The sequence below is a fragment of the Megalops cyprinoides genome, chromosome 6 (genome assembly GCF_013368585.1).
Source record: "Megalops cyprinoides isolate fMegCyp1 chromosome 6, fMegCyp1.pri, whole genome shotgun sequence".
Classification (NCBI taxonomy): Eukaryota; Metazoa; Chordata; class Actinopteri; order Elopiformes; family Megalopidae; genus Megalops; species Megalops cyprinoides.
This window is the reverse complement of record NC_050588.1, coordinates 37110870-37126333: the sequence shown is the minus strand read 5'-3', so window position 1 is coordinate 37126333 and position 15464 is coordinate 37110870.

Genomic DNA, 15464 nt, shown 5'->3' with positions numbered 1-15464 from the left:
GTGTGGAGGTGAACATGCACCACACCATTTGGAAGTTGCTCTAAGAATCTCTTTCAGAGAGAGGGGTGTTGTATACAAATTATGCATTTACTTATCTCTCTTGGCATGCTCTGCAAACGCACAAAACACCTATCGGACTACATTTGCAATTCATATATGGAATTCATATCTTCGGTTTCCCATAGAGGGAACGATGGCTTTGTATGCACATAACATACATATATAAAACTGCGCTGATATAATACATTTCACTTATTCAGACAGGCTCTCTCTCTCTCTCCAGTGTCAAATGCATTGTGTTACTAAATATTGCTGGCAAATCCGTTCTCTCACCTTTGGAATCACGTGTTAGCGATGTTTGATACACAATATAATCTGACATTTGTGCGTTGGGGCTGTGGTTCAAGCACAGTAATAAAGCGTTGTAAAACCTTTAATCAATTTAAATGAATAATTCATCTAGCATCTATCTGTCTGGTTATCCCTCTCTGACATGAACTCTAACCTTTTACGTCACACCCGGGTCCATGACTGGAACTTGCTGTGACGTCGTCACGCAGCTAGGGGCAGCTTCCCTTCAGGTGCGCCTGTACAGGTGAACTGCTGACCGGAAGAGGAGGTGGATGTACAAACCTATGGCGGCGAATTTGAACTGGGCAGGTTTCAGTGACTATAGTTTTGTTGCAGGAACAGTTGAGAGTAAAGTGTTATTTTGATGGCAAGACTATTAGCCAACGTGTGCGGGGGCTACAACAATCTCGATCGTGTTGATAACACTATTTATTTTCGCCGGCAGCCGATAGATAGATAGTTTGTTTAGGCCTAAACCGACCTTAGCGCTGAGTCGTTTTGCATTTCGCTGTTTGTTTTCATGGGGACTCGCTAATCTGCATTTTGGTTTCACCGCCGCTCGCCAGTTCCCTGAAGCCAACTTCGAATATCGCTTTGATCACATCGTTTTTAATAAAAAAATAATTAAACTGATTAAACCACCAATGTGGCTCCGACTGTCTAGCCCAGAAGACAGCTGGATCATAAGGAGATCCCAAGAGTCAGGTGAGTCAGTAAATTCATCTTTGCCATCCTGGCTCTGGAGGTCTCGCAGCATACAGGTAGGTTCGGCTAGTTTACAGCCATTTTTCATCGTTTGTTCTCGAGCCAGGGAAGCTAGTCATAAGAACACGAAATTATATTCGTTACATTATATTTTTTACATGATGAAATTGGAATAACGACTAGTCAAGATCAAATAATGAATAGCCAGAATGCTTTTTCAAAAGGTGAAAATTGAATAATGGGGATGTGTGATCGTTACTAGTTGTGGCAAACAAATTGACCTGTTATTGCATTAAAGATCTGTAAATAGGTTTTAACTAGTAAAAATGTCATTATGACTTGTAAGTTTGAGTAATTAAAGGTTGAAATGGCTTTAATTGTGTTTAATATTTTAAGACATAGTTATGGACCTTGTTTAATCATATGTGGGTAGGCGTCATGATATTGTTTTAATTTAACTGTTTAAAGCTAATGATGAAATTATCAAAACAAATCACTGTACACACCAAAAAATATTTAAATAAAGTCATTTTTAAGATGCAAGAAGTCTAGCTGTGAAACTTCCTGGTCTCTCATAGTTTTATTAACCAATCAGGATTGGTTACCGATATGTACAAATAAAAGGAAATTTAACTTGAATTGGTACAATTACCTTGTATTGCGCTGGAAGTTGCTCTGGATAAGAGTATCTGCTGAATGAATGTAATGTAATGTAATCTAAGAATAAACCCCCCTCAGAGCTCTGAGCTTTGCTCATTCATCAGTTCAGATATTCATTCCTTCAGTAAGCAGCTACAATGTTTGTATTTGTTTTTGAGGGGACAAGTTTCAAACTACTGACATCTGGCTGCAAAGTAAGTGGCCAGATATTTGATTATTATGAGCCACAAGGCACTATAATGGACAGGATCACCTGATACACATTAAAACTACTACAAATGAAATTGATTTGAGGTAATTACATAGCTAGACAATTAACTAAATATATGATTACCCAAACAGGCTGTGCCATTAATCTTTTTTAACAGCCAATCTAGCTGTTGAACAAATGTTGCTCAGTCCCCAAGAACGTAGCACAGCCACTCTGACAAGCCATTAATATTGCTGTCATAACAGGCAAGGTGATGTTGCCAGCTAATAAAATGATGAATGAATCTGGGGTTCCTGAGCGGTTGATTTGGTAAGGTGCTCTTCTTGAGAGCGGATGGAACCCTTGGCCGGGGGTTTGAATGTTGCCATGTTACCTGCCAAAAGCAGCAGCACTCATAGCAGCTGGAGTAATTGGCTCCCTTCCACTGGGGCTTCCTCAGCTGAGCCCACCCTGGCCCCCTGCTGTTCTGAAGGTGCCTTTGTGATGCTTTGATGATGTCAGTGGAACAGTGCAGATCCTCCAATCAGCATCTGCTTCAGTGGGATGTGTGACTATCTGTGCAAAAAAACAGCTGTTGACTGTGTGTCATTTTTCCTTCATGTAAAGGTGACCTCTCCTTCCAAATGGCGCATGCATGATGATGCATCTGACCACAAGCTTTGTAAATATGCATGACTGAACCAAAATCTTTCCCAGATTCATTATTTTTTAACTTAATGGTTAAGACTTCATTGCCTAAATAAGACGTATCTACAGATTATAACATTGTATAATCGGCTCTGTAGCATAGTGGTTTGATTCCCGGCTGGGGCTGCTTTACTCTTGGTCACGGTACTTAACCCAGAATTGTCTCTGTGGATATCCAGCTGTATGAATGGATAACATGAAAATTGTACCTTATGTAAGTTGCTCTGAATAAGAGAGTCTGCTAAATGACTATAATGTAATGTGAGTGTGTGGGAGGGAGGAGGCAGGCTGAATGCAACACTCAAATGCGATGGTTGTCACGGAGTAATGTATAATTGGAGATTCCAAAGACAGGATTGCATAAAGTTGAGAGCCTAAAATATGGTAAATTTTTATAGACTTAGATATGAAAACCTTTCAACGCTTAGCTGGTGCATAGAAAAGAAAATTATGAGAACGCAAAAGTAATTCTGAAATTTACCTCCCTCTTTTAAAATATAAAAAAAAGTATACATTAGCTGGCTGACATTATTGAACTGAAGGGCTTATTTACACTTTGGCCTAATTACTAAGTGCAATCTTTTTCTCAGTCTTTAACATGACCTTAGCAGTCCCTGTGCCGTACATCTTCCTCTCTCATAAGCCAATTTGTGAGACCATTGCTGCACATCTAGAAATTACTTTTACTGAATGGACTGAATCACAATGTGCCTTTTTTTGTCAATGCGTTGCCTTCAAGCATACCTATTAGACTGAATTCAGTAGAGGAAAGAAAAGACACAAAGAGAAAGTGGAAGAGAAAACATTTGAGGGTGAATACAAGGACATGCCCAACCCTCTCCGTGCAATACATTATGAAAATTTAATCAGCGTGTCATGTAAAGATAATTACCGCAGCTGCCAAGACATGTAAACAATGAAATGTCTATGCAGTGCAACAGTGAAATTGTGGTTCAATCCCTGTTCTCTACCTCAGCGGTAGGTTTCATATTTATCCTTATTTAACAGGAAAGTTTGGTATCAATAAACTTCAGGTAAACAGTAATGATTCTCAGAGACGCTAATGTGGAACGGCCACAGTCTGAGTGTGGAAAGCTCTGCAAAGAGGAAGCAGCCATCAATATGATCATCTGCTAATAAAAGTCTCTGTAGTGCACACAGTGGATGCAACATAGCTGATGTTCACTGACCAGCAGAATCGCAGATTTCTCCTCAGTCTCTAGTGCCTCTTCAACCATGCTTTGAAATGCCCACAGGAAAGGAAGTGTCTAGAAATGATTTCCATGCCCATGCCCAAATAACCTCATGGATCAAACCAATGTGGTGGACAAGGAATGGATGAAAAACCCTGAAGTGACCCCTGAGATGCCTCAGTAAGAACTTGCCTTCACCCCCGTTCAGTTGCACTTCACAAAACAGAGAAGCACGTTCACCTTCACACTCACCTTTGTGCTCGTACTCTATGCTTGGCGATGGTGTCAAGCTTCGAATTCGGTTGTTCTGTCAACCAAGGACGTCTGAGGCGAGACGTCTGTGTCTGTCCTCCCTTCCTTTAGCGTGGTTCATGCGGCCTTCCTCCACCCAGGTCAGCCGTTTGCACCTCTCCCCCCGGTCCGTCTCTGAAGTGCCACAGGGGTTGCGTTTGTGGCACTCTGCACAGACCTGCAGGCGGAACGTGCAGTGTGACTCCTTGCGTGACAGTCTGCAACCTTGTCCTCATTTTATCTCTCATGCCTTGTGCTGATCTTATGGTCCTCTCTGCTGTGGTGTTTAGGGATCGAGGGAGCAAGATACTTTTTTTTTTTTTTTTGGACACAGATTGAACCAAATGGCCATCCTGAGATTATGCCACATGATGTGCAGCTTTTTGTCTTGGTCTTTAAGGTGCTACAGGGAGCCCAAGTGAACAGTAGTGTGGTGGTGTAGGGTTGTGCCTAAATTTCTCTGGACTACTTGGCAAAAAGACATTTGCAAAAATGTAGTGAAGGCAGCGGAAAACACATGTAATATTTGATATTATGGGAGCTTACAGTGAGAATTCAATAGCTAAGAATAGCTGTATTACTTAGTCCAACTTAAAATTCACAAATGAAAGATTTGCCTGAACTATTACACTCAAATTAATAATGGGATATTAGCATCAGTATGTAAAATCAGCGGTAATAAAGAAATTCAGACCGCATAATTTATTACAAAGAACATTCATTTAATGTGCGGACCTCATAATATTTGGCAAGCACCTCATTTCATTAGCAATGATAATTTTTCACGAGCTAAGCCAACACTGCAGAAGTGGTATAAAGTAAAATAAGTATCCAGGTCAGACAGAAATTGCAATAGACAAGCCTCAACATTTATCTTTTCATAGTTATACCAAGTGTAAATTCAGATTAATGACCGCCATACTGCACTTTACCTTTCACATCCAGTCATCAAAGTGAGCCCTGTGCTTTCAAGGAATCAATTTCAGAAGCAAGGGAGCAAAGACTAAACGAATATTGCTGTGCGTAGTTTCAGACTGGGGAGACCAGCAGTGTCTGGCCCAGAAACACACTGAAAGACTAGAAGTGACCTCTGGATGTATCCAGATATTGTCCTCCAACAGCTTGCAGGCTGTGAGTTGCATGCACTGTATTTTAGTATGGCTAGACACGTTCCCTCTTTATGTACTTTATTCACTTTGTGAATGCTTTGTTCCTTGAGAGACAGGTAGGAGCCAAGCTCAGTCATGTGTGATGGCAAGCCAATATGGAGACAGAGGCTGCACTGTTGTGAAATGAGAGACCTGGATCTGGAAGGCAGAGGAGCTGCACCCTATGGCTGCTCTCTTGCGCACACAGTGCTGTGCTTTTACATGCATACAGAATTGACACAGAGCTTAGCCAGACAGAACGATGCTTTGTGATATAGTCTAGTGACACTTGCATCAGCGCTCTCTGCCTGCGTGTGTCTCCTCTGCACGGTCGTCGGCGGCAACCCAATGACACAAATACGATAAGGATTACAGCACGCTACGCAAGGACTGTGCTCATTTGCGAGATAGCAGAGAGCTTCTGGGCCGTGTATGTGTCTTTGCGAGCGTATTTTGACGTGGTGTGATTGATTTATTTTGACTTATTTTCTTACACAGATAACGCTACAAGCTCAGCAGCCGCCATATGATTGGACAAGTTGTGTAAGTAAAGGGAAAGAAGTGACACTGGCTTAAATTCGCTTTGAAAGGTAAGAGGAAGGAAAAACCACATTGCTTCTGGAAGAATTCCAAGCTTAAACATCCCCAGGCGCCACGTGGCATTCATTGACAGATCACAAGAGGTTTTTCAATATTTAATGATGTGAACACAGCACCTCAATCTCCACAATGCTACTGGACACATAATCAATCTGCACATGGAATCCGCTGTCCGACAGTTTTATGTAGCATTTCATAGCATGAAATTTTAAAGCTTACAAATGCAGCACCTCGTGTTATGCCAAGTTGGAGCCAAATTAAAGGCGTCGTCCAGATGAATCTCTTCAGATTGGTAAAGCCCTCTTAATTCGGTTATCGCGTGTGAGTGGTTTTTGGCTTTGGGACTGTTTCCAGTTGCTCTTTTAATGTAATGGAAGTGGCGTTTATGGTGTCTGGAACAAGTTGGAAACTGTTTTGTGCCCCTTGTCTTCGCCATAATCGTTACACATACCCCCTTTGTGCCCATAGCATCTCGTTGAAAATCCTGGCATCAGATCGGAGCAATCTTTATTTTTTATTTATTTCTGAAGCTTTTACTGGAAATGAATAAGCTTGATGAGTGTGCAGCTTTTTAAACCTTGTATCACCTCCTTAAGATCTTTTGGTGAAGCTGTAATTGTATGCTTTATCATCTGATACCCTAGGCACGTTCAGTACTTGAAGTGAACATCTGCTGTCTCTCTTCCAATTTCAGTGTTTTTTTTTTTTGCTGTCTTTTTATTTGAATGTGTTCATTGAAACAGGCATCTTCATATGTAATGCGAGACATTGCTACATCAATGTTTTGTCTATCCATCACAAATCTCTGCTTTTGCTGAACCTCATCTTGCATTACATTAGTGTCCCTTAGCAGACATTTGTATGATTTACATAGGTTACCATTTCATCCATTTGTACAGCTGGATATTTAACTGAGGCACTTGCAGGTTAAGTCCCTTGACTAAGGACACAACAGAAGTGCCCCAGCAGGAAATTGAACAAAGCCCGGCTCCTTACCACTATGCCACACTACTGCCTCGTCTTCAGCAGTTTTTTTTTCCATCACTACATGAAAGCTGCAGTTATCTGTATGGAATGTGGCAACCTTAACCCAAAGCACAACTGATGTGATTTACCCATATTAGTGGATGAGGTGATATCAGTTGAATGAGGCTATTGGATTTTCTAGTAGGCTTGTCTTTTTCCCACTCTTCCTCATCTCTGTGTTTGTTGCCTAAAAAACCCCCTGAAGAACCAGAGGAGCTCCTCTGGACCTGTCCATGAGTAATATTCTCATACAATTTGGAGACTTTGAGTTTCAAATATATTAATGTCTGTGCAAGTCAGAAGTGGCCTCTGGCATTAAAGCATCAATATTGAATGAAAGAAAAAATGGGTTCTTTGATTTGAATATAGAGAGACTACTGGTAATGCCCACAGGACCAAATTATTAAACACCCTCCTTGTCTGGTTTTGATGGTACTGGAAAGTCAATTATTTGGATCTGATTTGTCTGTAGGATCATAAATATTTTCAGAAGATTTCAAGATGAACCACTGCCTGGATTTGTTATAATAAATTTTATGAGGTAATGTCCAAGCCATTGTCTAATGATGTGTCTTTAATTTCAAGCATTTACTCTTGCTACCAGCTTTCCTTTTGTGCCTTGCTTGCTGAAATGTTGGCTCTGAGCCTGGTGGAGAAGAGCAGTGTGGCCAATCATTGTGTTACATGGGGGGGCATTCAATTTAAATTTGTTTAAATTTGTTACTTGACTGCTGATTATTTCGTACTCTACTCTGACCACGTTGGCTGTGCTGTGAGGTTCTTTCTGAGCTCTGCGGGAGGGGGGGGGGGTGCTTCAGAGAGGAGCAGCAGAAAGGTTTGGGTGTCCTTCAGGTCTTATTAAACCTCTATGTGTGGAAGGGGAAAGCCGGAGAGAGTGTGAAAGCACCCGGCAGGATCTGGTCCTTGTGGACCGAGCTGATGCCTAATGAACAAGGTGCTGAGGAATCCTCTCGCTTGACCTGGCCCTGCGCTCCCACAGAGACACCACTCTCTTCCCATCACACCTAGCGGTTGCCATAGGTACATTATTGCAAGGACAGGAGAATGCTGAGGAGCTCAGCCATGTCAGGCAATAGTGTAGTGTAGTTGCTGGGAGCAGGCCTTGTAACTGAAAGGTTGATGGCTTGATTTCCCACCGGGCCTCTGCTGCTGTACCCTTGAGCAAGGTAGTTAACCCAGAATTGCCTCTGTAAATATCCAGCTGTATAAATGGATAACATGTAAAAATTGTAATTGTAATTTAGCAGACGGTCTGGATAAGAGCGTCTGCTAAATGACAATAATGTAATGTAAGGCTGAACCTTTCCAAAGCTGAAAAACACACACTGAAGGTGTTACAATGTGCTCGTACCTGTGTAATCACACATGTGGTTGCCATGGACAGAGCATGACACATTCACTGACACCTTTAATAACATAAGCTGAGATGTGCAGACATTAGGGTTGAGTGTGTTTGTGAAACCAGAATCTCTGCCAGGCAAGATCTCCATTTTCTTGCTTGACAGAGGGTAACATTTTCGGCATCAGAGTTCCTTTAAGCTAAGGGAATTGCTAATTAAACATACCTTTAAGCAATACTCGATCAGGGACTGAACCGTTGACTGAACAGAACATGAACTGAACATCTCAAGGATGTTTACATTAACCATTCCCGGGCTTTTCCCATACAAACAGCCTGCTGAAACAAGTTAGTAATCATTTCAAGCTAACTATGAAATATGCATAAGCATTTTGCAATAACATACATATTTGAAAATGTGCATTATGAGAACTGGAATCAGTCTTTGCTCAGGAGCCGACACTTTACACACGTGAATGAAGTGGCACATATCTCATGGGGTGAGTATATTTTTTGCTGCAGAGGGCAACGATAACATTTGCTGTGCATCGTTCGGCTCCCTTGAGGTTTACAGTGTGCCATTTGGTGAACGGCGCACTTGATGTGACAGTTGTCAGTGTGACGGGGGGAAGCAGCACCTCCAGCCTGTTGCACGTACCCGCGGAGCGGAGCGCGTGGAATCGAATTCTCCAGCCAGCTGTGATATTGATTAGATGTGAGATCTAGATTAGATGTCAGATTATGTGGGAGAAGAGGGTAGGCTGGACAGTACAGCTGTCATTAAAGATGCATGAGTTATGATTGTGTGGTGGGGGGGGGGGGTTGGAGGTTGATAGGTTTTTGCATGGTGAAACATCCTTTACCAGGTTGCCACAGGGTTACAGGGCACAGGGTTTAACTGTTCCCAGCATCCCTTGCGGCCACAGAGAATTCGGTCAGAAAGAAGCAGTGGAGCGACTGGCAGACAGGAAACGGTCATGCTTTGTCACACACGTAGAGAATACTCCATAGAATCTTCCACGGTCGGTTTGGATATATTCTATTTATATCTGAGTAGTAGCTCTACAGTACCATAATAGTGAAGGGAATTCGGTCTGCTTGCTCTTTAGTTTACCTTAACTGTAAGTAAAGTAAATTTTGGCTGTTTTTATTTTTAATAAAAAATGAAATATTTCATTTAACTATGCAGTGGAAATGTTTTTACTCCCAAAGAAAAAGAAATGCTCAAAACAACTGATATTCTGAATGATTCCGAGATCATCCAATCATAATTCATCTGAAGTATTCAGTTACATTTGGTTTCAGTTTTCCCAATACAAAACCAATAATTTGATTCTACACTTTATGCAAAGAAACTTTTTAAGTCGTTCCTTAGGACAACATCTCTATTAAAACTTGATCCCATAGGAGCATTTTCCTTATGCGCTTTGGCAATGGGTTTTAATCTGTTCAACAGTGTCCTTCTCTCAATGACAGCTGGCCAATTGCCACCAGCAAAATGGCACAGCAGTAAGCGATGCTGTGCTCTGTTGGCAAAGTTTTTGCTGCGGGTTTGCTCTTTTAGAAGTTGTATTTTTCTGGGATGCGTGAAGCGTGATGTATAATTCTTCAGGGGAAAACGCTGTCTTGGTAATGGTGTGCTGGTAATTTGCTGTAAGTGGGCTACACAGTGTGGACGGCACAGCACGTGAACTCATTATAGCTGGGAACCTATAGCTCTGCACCATACACTTGAGACTGGTGCAATTAATGTAATTCTGTGGAGTAATTAGTATTCGTTCGCATGTCCAGTAATTTCTTGGTGCTGAATTTGCCCTTCACAGAAATGCAGCCGTCTTTATCACAGGGGACCTTCTGATTCTAATCAGAAAGAACAACGTAGACGAACACAACAGAATACATTAGACTGTGAGAATAGATCATTGGCGAATAAAAGGCACCGTGTTACTCTGCATCCTTTTTAAAATTATTTTTTTGTGATGAGATTTGTATCATTTAGGCCGATTTTCATTTGTGTTTCTCTGTAGATGTAGCTGAGTATTTGTGACAGCTACGCTCTTTCTCCCTGAATTTGAAAAAAAAAAAAAAACCCACACTTCTCACATGATCTTAGTGGTTTTCCGGTCATGTGCGCTGGCTGTGTATTGGAAGCCATTGAAGAAATGATTATCATTCTCAGAACCATGAGCCAATGTTTGCACCTGTTCCAGTTCATACATTCCAATAGGCTACTTGCCATTTTAATACAGTGACATTATCTGCCAGTAATGTGCAACAATTCCCACAATTCAATCAGTGAGAGAGAAAAATAATTTGCATTTCAGGGATGCTGTATTGATGACACAGTAATGTCGTATCATAGGTAGCGCAAGCTGGACATATACCATATTGAAAAAAATGGAGATTGTTGTAACAATAACCATAATCTTATAATGAAATACTAAACATTAACAGATAATAGTGTTATGTGTTGATTTCCCTAAAAGTGTTCTCTTTGCCAGTTGTGTATGCACCTGCTACATGCCAACTGCTTGAATGCATTCTACATCCATTATATCGCTGCCTCTTTGAATGAAATTGCATAGTTCAGGTACACAGCATATCTGTTTATTCACGTGTCTTAATATAACTTCATCCAAATATGAGTGCATTCATACTGTTCTACAGGTAAATATGTTTTTATCCCATAAAAATAGTTATATTTTTGAGAGTGCTGACATGCTCAATTTGTAAAAAATCATCATAAAAATATTCTAAAACTGAGTGTTGAAATTACAATTTTACAGCAAGTTCGAAATTCCAAAGACTCTACACAAAGGACAAGATCTCAAGATTCTACTGAATATACTGTATGTACAATGATAATTTTTCAAGTGCTCTCATACTCTCAGGAAGAAAGTTCCTATAATGGCTATAAGATTTTTTGTTGCAGTTTAAGGGAGGATATTTTAATGGCAGCCAAGTAAGATATATCTTACAATGAGAAAATCTCAACTCTTGAAATCATTTAAAATAGCACAGAAGGGATGTCTGAGGTACAGTACTTGCTATGTGCAATGATCTCTCCCTCCTGTTCCCCTCAGCATAATGTTATTAGCATTCACCAGTAAATTAGAAATACACTTGGATGCATTGCAGACCTTAAACTCAATTGCAATCGTAGATCATTGTTCAAAGTAAGGCTGACAAAATATGACAGACTATCCTATTGGTCTGAAATGAGCGGCAGCGTAGAAATGCAATGTCTTTGTCCTTGGAAGGCCAGTCTCTGGTGAAAACAATTGAATTTAAAAGAGAAGCATACTCCTTCGTCTGCAAGGTGAGTGCTCACGGCGGTACAGCATTCTTTGCAAAGTGTTGCACTTCATTCAAAATACATGATGGTTGCACTGTTGGAATAATGACTTATTACAACAACAGGATACAACAAAATGTTCTAAACTCCAGTCTTCCACAGGCAACAAACCTACATTGGTTTTGAATTGAAGTTTCAAAATGTAAAAGTGGACAGTAGAGTTTAGACTTTAGAGTGTCTCACTATATCTTATGAAGATTAGATATAAGGGGTGATATTCATTGGGTTTGACAGGACAGTGCACATTGTTTTCTATTTCATACCCTGAGAGAATGCTTTGGAAGTGGTGAAATGTCCTGTCAGTGAAGGTTTTACACATCTGGTCTACTCCAGCTATATATGAAAAATCCCAGCCAATTTCATGAATGTAATTTATCACACACAGTAGGGATTCTCCAGTCTCCAGAAGCCCAGAGGTCATTTGTGATGGTCAGAACCAATCCCCAGATCCCCACAAGTTGTCCCTGCTGAAAATATACAGTACACCAACAGGCAATTTTCCTTGATTTCTTTGAGGATCACTAAGCAACCAGAATGGGCCATATTCTCCTGTTTTAGAATTCATGCATGGGAGATTATTGATTCATGCAACACTTCCCAAGTGCTCATACAGTGGCAAGTGGTTTTTCAGAGATGCAGAGAGCATTCCTCCTGGAGTTGCCGGTCCATCCTGCTATCCCGGTCCACAACACACAACAATACTACCACACCATTAAAAAGCCAGGTTTCTTAATGAGGTTGGAAAATACTGCTGGTCAGCCCTTCTTGGCAAAGCCTCCTGGCCAGGTCAGTGTAATTTCTGTGATACTACAGTCGAGCACCAATTAGAGGCAACAGGTGTGAAACACTGCCGCATACAGAGGCCTGACCACCACTTGTGTGTAAGGCCTCATGTTGTAGGGAGGTTTTCCACCTCCTTCTCTTAACTGTGTCAAATCACGATGAAGTATTATCGAGTAGAAGTCATAGGAAATCGCATCCCTTACTGATCATAACATCATCACTGTTAAGCAAAACGGACATGAATTGCTCTGTTTGATCTGGTCATGTAAACATAAAAAAAACAAGTGAAGTTCAAGACAAGTGGCTTAGTAAGAATCATGTTTAACATTGGCTACTTACCATAGCTAGGCAGTTACCTAGCATGCTTACAGCAACGAGCATCCCTTTGATTTGGAGGCTAAAATCTTATGTTTGAAGTTGAAGTTGTTGAAGTTTGCCGTTTGAAGGTGTATCGTATTAGTTGCCCTATAGGCTGTAATTGTACAAATCTGATAGTACTGTGTCCTCAAACAGACCTTGCTCTCAGCTGAGAACTGTCTCATTGTGGAACTGTGCACATCCTGTCCCCGTACTGTTGCTATACTTGCTGTATGCACTTTTGTAAGTCGCTTTGGATAAAAGTGTCTGCTAAATAAATATGTAAATGTAAATGTTTCCCCTCCCGGAAAACGCACCTCCAAATTGCCCATGTCTTTTTCCACCAACCCTAATAATCCAGCCCTGTCTTTTTCCTTCCCGTCTCTGATAGCTCTGTTACCTGCCATTACTCATGTCTGTTGACCTGGAACAAAAGTTTCACCCTTTGCAGCCTCCGAAAGGTAAGCACACAACAACGCACATGCACTCCCTGGATAATACACTGGCTTTGCAGCGGTCGCAGGCTAACGAGCAAAAAAAAAACACGGTTGAAATTGAAAGTGCAAAGAGCAGATTCCTCCCCTATCAATAGGCAATGAACACAGAACATATGCTCCATCTTTGTTTCAGATTTTAAAAGGTGTAGTTATAAAAATAGCGAAGTATGCCATTACGGGCCCAGTGCGATGATAAGGACAGTGCATGACAGAAGGTGCTTTCAGTGGGGTACATGAGGTCTTAATCCCTGTGGTGTTTAAAAAGATGTGGCAGTCTTGGTTGTCTCAATTTCTTTCCCAATGTTTTCTCAGTGAAGCAATGTAATAAGACATTGGATCACAACCAGTAACACCTTTTGACTTTTGAATTTTCTAATTTCATTTCATTTTCAGCTGTTGGGCTCTTAATAGAATGGATTTTAAAATTGTACAGACATTCTATCACTCACACAACCTTTGGAGACAGAGCAGGTCAGCACTTCAATCTACACCTAGACAATTTTCAGCAACTACTTGCCTCTAACGTTATAACATGCAATCCATCCAGGATAGCTGCGCAGTGACCCAGCAAGGGCACTCTTACAACACTATTCTGGCTGCTCTGGAATGCACCTGTCTATGGTAGGCTACACTTAGGTAATGTGTCCTGCAAATGACCTGGTGTCCTAGATTGGATCCTGAGGCTGTTGATTATAACTGTGTTTGGAGAGTTGCAGACCTTATTGTGACAGACTGACCTTTTGCTCTTCCTTATTCTCATCTTCAGTTCAATTATTCCTATTTTATTTGTTGTGCAGATCACACATTTTATTTATCCTTTATTTTGCCCAGAGATATCCCACTGAGATATAAAATGTTTTGCTAAGGAGTCCTGGCCAAGAGGCAGTATCAAATATCAAACAGTATTCATTTATTACAGGTGGAATTTACTAAAGAATTTCAAGTAAATAACCCTGAGAAATGGTTCAGGCAGCAGTGCCCTGCTTAAGATTTGAACCTGCAAACCCGTGTTTGTAGACTGAGTTCCTTGACTTAAAGGCATGGCCTAGTGTCTATATATCTGTTTGTCTATATACATAGCTCTTTGGAGACTAATTGGCAATCATTTTAAATTATAAATATAAAAAAATTGTATTTCAAAATTTCCATTGTTCTTTTGCTGGGGGCAAGAATGTTGGATTTAATCACCTTTGACTGAACCATTGCTCTGTCACAATCAATAGATTTGGCTGAAAGTGAAATGCATAACAAGTGGGCCTGTGTAATGTTTGAAGTGCATGAATCATGGTTGGATGTTCATTCTAGCATTAACTTTTAATTTTTAATAACGCCAGACTAGCCTAAAAAATACAGCTTTTTGTGGTTTACCACCCTTTCTTCCTTTGGTAACTTGTTAATATAAAGCATTTGACAGTAAAGGACATTACACATTGCTTATGATTGTATTTGTCCACTTTGTGTTGTTTGAAATGGAAGCCATTGATGGCTGTCGGACATAGGACAGTGCATTATCAGTATGCTACAGATAACAAACCAATACTTTCTGTGTGTGCAGCAGCTTTGAAAAAAGGAGAAAATAGCCTTTTCAGTGAACAGGATTATGCATCTCTTTGTGTGTGCACATGCTTGGAGTGTGTGTTTTCAGACAGCCAGGCTTGTTTGAGCAACAGGGGATCAAGCAATACGTGTAGCTAGTTATGCTTACCTTGTGGAAAAACGTGGGTAAATGCATAGCTTTTTTTTTTACCTGATTCAAATTTATATAACAGCAATTTTATGGTACGGAATACAAATGTATGGAATACAAATATCTCAAAATACTGGGTGTTAGCAGCTGTTAGCATTCAAAAGTACACAAAGCTTGACTTCATTTTAAAAATAAATGTATTATGTGAGAGTTATTATTATTATTTATGATGCAGAAACTTGCACAAAATAATGCAGAGCTGAGATTTAAATGCAAGAAGTGTTGAGTGCCACCTAGTGACTCTAACCTGGAATTGCAGAACATTTATGTTACAGCATGTTTTTTTTCCAAAAAGCTGTTGACTGTTTCTGTGCAATAAAAGAAAAGACTCATCATGCTCCAGTGTGTCTGTAATAGCAATTCTCAGACACATAACCAAAACTGGCTGTGTTAGGTATGGTGAAATTTGACAATAACCCTGCGGTTCATTTGTTATAGGGCAAGCAGTACATTGAGTGAGATGCTTTAGCAACACAGTTATATATAGCGGAGC